We start from the raw sequence: 7,500 nt of genomic DNA on the forward strand, positions 1-7,500 counted from the left end.
TAGTAGTAGTAGTAGTGCAAGTAGTGGTAGTGATAATATTAGTAGTGCGTAAAGGAATTAAGGAATTGTTGCAGAGAGAGAGAGAGAGAGAGAGAGAGAGAGAGAGAGAGAGAGAGAGAGAGAGAGAGGATATATACCTGCGTGTCTTCGTTATTTATCTTTATCACGAAACATACATAACCCTTCTCCTCCTCCTCCTCCTCCTCCTCCTCCTCCTCCTCCTCCTCCTCCTCCTCCTCCTCCTGTAACCAGGACACGAAGCTTTAAATGTGCCGCGAAAGACAATAGAAACACGTTGCCAACACGAAATGGGAGAGATAGGCCTGACTTAGAGAGAGAGAGAGAGAGAGAGAGAGAGAGAGAGAGAGAGAGAGAGAGAGAGAGAGAGAGAGAGAGAGTATGGAGACTGCCAAACAGATAGATAAACAGAGAGACAGAGATGTACACACACACATTCTCTCTCTCTCTCTCTCTCTCTCTCTCTCTCTCTCTCTCTCTCTCTCTCTCTCTCTCTCTCTCTCTCTCCCACAGGAAACGCATTTTTAGTCAGTTTTTCCTCAGTCGCAACCACAAAGAGAGAGAGAGAGAGAGAGAGAGAGAGAGAGAGAGAGAGAGAGAGAGAGAGGAGGGGGGCGTCCTTTTCTCTCTTATTACTGTCGCCTCCACTCGTCCTTTTTATGGAGGAGAGGAGACGAGACTTTTTTGGAGAAACTTAATGTTGCGTTCCGTATTGTATGTTATGATAGTTTAGGTTATAAATTTGAATGCTTCTTTGGTGGTGGTGGTGGTGGTGGTGGTGGTGGTACTTGGTTCCTATTAGTACCAATTTTTTTTTTCTTTTTTTTTTACTTTCCTTTGTAAATATGTGTGTATCTTTATGGTTGTAGAAGTAATAATAGTAGTAGTAGAAGCGATACTAGTAGTAGTAGAAACAGCAGTAGTAGTAGCAGCATTAGTAGTAGTAATAGTAGTAGTAGATGTTGTTGTTGTTGTTGTAATAATAATAATAATAATAATAATAATAATAATAATAATAATAATAATGTAAGCTTTTCATATGATTAGCACTTATCAATTTCTCTCTCTCTCTCTCTCTCTCTCTCTCTCTCTCTCTCTCTCTCTCTCTCTCTCTCTCTCTCTCTCTCTCTCTCTCTCTCTCTCTCTCCGCATTATTACTATTTTTTTCTCTTTTTTTCAGGTAAGTCGAGTTCCGGTGCTTTTGGGAGAAGGCCACGAGTGAGTATGATTCTCTCTCTCTCTCTCTCTCTCTCTCTCTCTCTCTCTCTCTCTCTCTCTCTCTCTCTCTCTCTCTCTCTCTCTCTCTCTCTCTCTCTCAATGTGTTACTAGTATATTTACTCTTGAACGTTCTTTTTAATTTTGTTATTAATTTTTTTCTCTTAATATTCTTAACTTTTCTCTTTGTTTGCTTCTTTCTTTCTTTTTCCATTTCTTTTTCCTTCTTTTTCTATTTCTTTTAGTTAGCTTTTGAAATGTGTGCCTAGTGAGAGAGAGAGAGAGAGAGAGAGAGAGAGAGAGAGAGAGAGAGAGAGAGAGAGAGAGAGAGAGAGAGAGAGAGAGTAAAAGAAAAAGGGCTTAAAAATGTTACACGTATTTTACTTCTCGTCTCCCCTTGTCTCTCTCTCTCTCTCTCTCTCTCTCTCTCTCTCTCTCTCTCTCTCTCTCTCTCTCTCTCTCTCTCTCTCTCTCTCTCTCTCTCTCTCTGGATCACTTAAGGCGAAAATTCCTCTAAAATTCTTCAGATTTTCACTTTTCGAGGCAGTGCGAGTAAGAACACACACACACACACACACACACACACACACACACACACACACACACACACACACACACACACACTCTATTGATCAGTATAATTACTAATGAAAAAAACTGACCTACATGGCGACACTGACGTCAGGAGGAGTATAAAGATGGCGGCTGTGTATGTATGTATGAGAGAGAGAGAGAGAGAGAGAGAGAGAGAGAGAGAGAGAGAGAGAGAGAGAGAGAGAGAGAGAGAGAGAGAGAGAGATGAAGGGGAAACTTAACAAAAATACAGGTTCTCCCCCCTCTCTCTCTCTCTCTCTCTCTCTCTCTCTCTCTCTCTCTCTCTCTCTCTCTCTCTCTCTCTCTCTCTCTCTCTCTCTTTCCTTCCTTCTCTGTTAATAGGACAAGATTTATTCTCCCTCCGCGGCCCTTCACAGCATGCCCGCCTCCTCCTCCTCCTCCTCCTCCTCCTCCTCCTCCTCCTCCTCCTCCTCCTCCTCCTCCTCCTCTTCCAACCATATTCCTCCCAAGAGTCTTTCTCCCATTATCTCCCATCCTTCACCACCTACAATCTTCCTTCCCTTCCTTCTTCCTTTTTCTCCTTCCTAATCCTCTTTGCCTCCTTTCCTTCATCCTTTTCTTCCATTCTTTCCCTTTTGCATTTGTGATTATTTTTTTTTCATTTCTTCTCCTTTTCTTCTTTTTTTACTTTTTTTCTTTCTTATTCTTGTTTTCCTTCTTTCTGTTTTTCTTATTGTCCTCTGTTTTCTTACTTTTTTTTTAAGTTGCGTCTTTTTTTCATTTTTCTTCCCACTTTTTCTTCATCTTTTATTTATTTTTTATTTTTTTTTGGGGAGGGACCTTGAAAATATATTGTGTTTTCTTTTTTCTTCTTCCTCATCCTTCACTTCTTCCTCCTTCTCCTTCACTTCCTCCTCCTACTCCTTCACTTCCTCCTCATCCTTCACTTCTTCCTCCTTCTCCTTCACTTCCTCCTCCTACTCCTTCACTTCCTCCTCTTCCTTCACTTCCTCCTCCTCCTTCACTTCCTTCTCCTCCTCTTTCATTTCCTCCTCCTCCTCTTTCATTTCCTCCTCCTCCTCCTTCACTTCCTCCTCTTCCTGTTGTGTTTTCTTCATTCCTTCTCCTCATTCTTCACTTCCTCCTCCTTCTCCTTTACTTCCTCCTCCTCCTCTTTCATTTCCTCCTCCTCCTCCTCCTCCTCCTCCTCCTTCTCCTCCTCCTCCTCCTCCTCCTCCTCCTCCTCCTCCTCCTCCTCCTCCTCCTCCTCCTTCTCCTCCTCCTCCTTCTCCTCCTCCAGGTGAGAGGGAAGGTTTGTCTTCATCAGGCCCCAACACCTGGACACTTGGCTCCCCAGGTGGGCGGCCCGGACAGGTATTCACGTGGATAAATGGTGTGCTGGGAGTCACTGTGTTTGCTGCCTTTTTTACCAAGTCCTTACTCCTTCTCTTCTTTTACTTTTCCTTTGCATTTCCTTCTCTTCTTGTATCTTAAATTGAAGTTGTTGTTTTTTTTTTCTTTTTTTTTAGTAGTGTTCAAAAAATTTACTTTCTTTGTTTTTTTGTCTATTTTATGTGTTTTTGCTGCCTTTTTTTTTCTGTATTTACCAATTTCTTATTCCTCCTCTTCTTTTACTTTGCTTTTTCATTTCCTCTTATTCTTTCATGTTTTTTTTTTTTGCTGTTGTGTTCAAAAATTTACTCTTCCGCTTTTTTTTTTTTTTTTTTGTTTGTTTTCCTGTGTTGTGTAATCGTGTTGTCGTCTGCCTCTCGTTTTCTTCTCTTTTTCTTCCTTTGATTTCCCTTTTTTCCTCTCCTTCTTGTATCTCATAACCAAGTGTTTATCTGCTTAACGTGTCAATACTACATTTTTTGTAACTCGCTCCTTCCCTTTGTTTATCTTTTTTCCTTTTCTTTGTTTCTTCTTGTAATAAAATATTTTCAGTAGGGAGACAACATTAGTGTGTCTCACGTTTCAAAGCAAGACTGAAATACCAGACCTTCTTTCTCGCACCTTTTTCTTTCTTTCTTTCTTTCTTTCCTTTCCTCTCGTTATCCTCCTGTCCCTCATAACCAAACACTTTTGCCTGGTGTTACTCTGTCTAAAATTTCAAAGTGAGTGAAGGGAATACGTAACTTAATTAGTGAGTGAGGGTATCAGCGGCAGTGTTACCATCTCCACATGTCCTTGGATACTTACTGTAACACATTTGGCGAACAGAGTGTAATGGAGTGTGTTGTTCAATCTTTCGTCTCTCTAATCTTCGTGTATTGCATCATAAGTTTGCTTGTCTTGGTTGATTTTGTGTTCCTTCCCACTTCCTATGCAGTGTGTGTGTGTGTGTGTGTGTGTGTGTGTGTGTGTGTGTGTGTGTGTGTGTGTGTGTGTGTGTGTGTGTGTGTGTTACTAATGACAGAAGCTAATTAGGTAACGAGATGAGTATTAATGTTTATCTTGTTACTCAGATAATCATTTTCTTCCTTACACCCTCCACTCACTTCTCCTCCTCCTCCTCCTCCTCTTCCTCCTCATCCTCCTCCTCCTCCTCTTCCTCCTCCTCCTCCTCTTCCATCTTCTAGGCCTCAAATTTTCATCCACTAAATAAAGATAACAAGGGAAGAACATAATCTTTCTCATAAATCTCAAGGAGGCAACTCATTTCTCTTACGTGGGCTGACGGGGGAGGAGGAGGGTGGGAAGAGAGAGGGAGAGGGAGACCTATTACGGGAAATCAATGGAGGTTAGAGAGAGAGAGAGAGAGAGAGAGAGAGAGAGAGAGAGAGAGAGAGAGAGAGAGAGAGAGAGAGAGAGAGAAGGCTGCAGATAGACAGACAACCACAAAATATGTAAAAAAGTATTAAAAAATCAGAAAAACAGTCTAAGAGAGAGAGAGAGAGAGAGAGAGAGAGAGAGAGAGAGAGAGAGAGAGAGAGAGAGAGAACATGAAGTAAGGGGATGTTACGTCGATTACAGTCTGGCAATTAGCGAAGAGCACGTCTGAAAAGGTAATAGTTATGTATCTTTGGCGCGCTCAATTAGTGTCACTGGTAACAGAGGCGTGGCTTAATGGGGCCAATCAGCAGTGTGTGTCTGGGTGTCTGTGTGAGCATTAATTGGGCATCGATTGAGGCATCACCACACATAATAAGATTTGTTGTTAATTTTCTACCTGTGTTTAATCTTCTCAGCACCACGGCATAGGTTTCATTTAATTCCAAGGTACAATTAAAAGCTGTGTTAATTTTAGGGCAGTACGTGTTGCACTGAAAGCGTTAAAAATTGTTTCTACCCTCTCATCCACTACAATTATTTCTCCTTTTATTCTTTTTTTGTTTGTGACGAGTGATGGAATGTTTGATGAAGGTTGGGAATGGTCTCTGGTACTGCAAGGGTTTAATGAGGAAGTGCTTCTGTTCCTTGTTTAATACCAATATTCACATGCGTTTTCTGTTTATTTTTTTTTTCTATATTTATTCCTATTATTGTGTATTTTATGTATGCACGTGTGTGGTCAAGAAACTAATTGATCGATTTATTTATTATGTATTATTTATTATTTATATATATACTTTTTTTTCTTGTTTGTGTATCTCTGTTGTGTTTGATTTATTTGGCTATTTTTTCTTCGTTCTTCTGGGTGATGGGATTGATTCACGTTATGATGGATGGGCAGTGATGGGTTTCCAAGATATCATTAGTAATTCATATTCAACTTTTAGTATTTTCTTTATCAACAAATAGTTCAATATTTTTCTTTGCAATTTTAAAGCTTCTCAATTGAGGATATTTTTTTCCATAAGAAATAAAGCAGAGAGAGAGAGAGAGAGAGAGAGAGAGAGAGAGAGAGAGAGAGAGAGAGAGAGAGAGAGAGAGAGAGAGAGAGAGAGAGAGACCAACACACACCTGCCAAAAATCTGAGTGGTCCTCCCTTAAAAGTATGAGAGAAAACGGATCCCTAACATGATCCTTACCATAGAAACTTGGTCACGTGGACTCATACAAACTAACCCTGACTTAAATATTCCCCTAAACCTTTACTTATTATATTTTTCTGGGCCTATTTCTTGCTATTTAATTTGTGTGTGTGTGTGAGAGAGAGAGAGAGAGAGAGAGAGAGAGAGAGAGAGAGAGAGAGAGAGAGAGAGAGAGAGAGCAATGGAAGTGAACTAGTCTCCCACATCTCTCTCTCTCTCTCTCTCTCTCTCTCTCTCTCTCTCTCTCTCTCTCTCTCTCTCTCTCTCTCTCTGTGTATCGACACACACACACGTCACACAAACAGAAGATAACATTTTTTCTCATTTTTCTTCCTGGCAAACTTCGAGGCGTCAGAGTGAGAGATAAGGAGAGAGAGAGAGAGAGAGAGAGAGAGAGAGAGAGAGAGAGAGAGAGAGAGAGAGAGAGAGAGAGAGAGTTAAGAGTTGATGTCACAATTAAGTTTGAGAGAAAATAATTTGACCACGGACTGCCAGCCAAACCTTCTCCTCCTCCTCCTCCTCCTCCTCCTCCTCCTCCTCCTCCTCCTCCTGCTGTTCCACCCACTCATCTGTCACTAGTCTGAATTTATTGTTCTTAAACATTTCACTTTGCATTTAAAATATATTTCCTTCTTACATGATCGCTCGACATGTTAACTTGAGAATATTATATGATTTTTATTATAATATTATTATTATTATTATTATTAGTAATAGTAGTAGTAGTAGTAGTAGTAGTAGTAGTAGTAGTAGTAGTAGTAGTAGTGTTAAAAGTAGAAAGTGTTTAGATATCGTAGCAGAGAGAGAGAGAGAGAGAGAGAGAGAGAGAGAGAGAGAGAGAGAGAGAGAGAGAGAGAGAGAGATTCCAATCACTCGTAACTTAGGATTGAAATATTATCACCGCTGATTTAGGAGATGGACAGGTATGTGGAGGTGTGTCTGGCGACGTACACACACACACACACACACACACACACACACACACACACACACACACACACACACACACACACACACACACACACACACATAACTTTACCTTAGCAATTTTTTTTTTTCACTCTTTTCTTTCCCTTCTCATTTATCTCACTTTTCCTCTCTTTCGTCTTTCTTTTTATCTTCTCTTATTATTTACTTCGTCTTTCTTTCCTTCATTTCCACGTTTCTCTTCTTTCCGCCTTCCTCAGTGATAAAGCGTCATATTTTCTTTTTCTTTCTTTCTTTCTTTCATTCTTTCTTTCTTGTTCTCAGATAGGATGGAGGTATCGGAGGAAAGATCTGGAGGGATGGAGGAAAGGAGAGGAAAGTGTAAGGGAGAAAGAAGAATGTTTTAAAAGTACGAAGAAAACTGAGAAAGAAAATTAAAAACACATTTGGTGAGAGAGAAAGAGAGAGAGAGAGAGAGAGAGAGAGAGAGAGAGAGAGAGAGAGAGAGAGAGAGAGAGAGATTTTAAAGATGTGATAATGAGTTAGACATGTCCATGAAGATTGATTGTGTGTGCTCTCTCTCTCTCTCTCTCTCTCTCTCTCTCTCTCTCTCTCTCTCTCTCTCTCTCTCTCTCTCTCTCTCTCTCGTAATAGTCAACATGTACAGAGGGTTCAAAAAATGAGAAAAAGCGAATGAGTGTGTGTGTGTGTGTGTGTGTGTGTGTGTGTGTGTGTGTGTGTGTGTGTGTGTGTGTGTGTGTGTGTGTGTGTGTGTGTGTGTTCACGTGTTCCTGTCTACGCGGAATTATT

Source organism: Scylla paramamosain, chromosome 23 (genome assembly GCF_035594125.1).
Source record: "Scylla paramamosain isolate STU-SP2022 chromosome 23, ASM3559412v1, whole genome shotgun sequence".
NCBI lineage: Eukaryota > Metazoa > Arthropoda > Malacostraca > Decapoda > Portunidae > Scylla > Scylla paramamosain.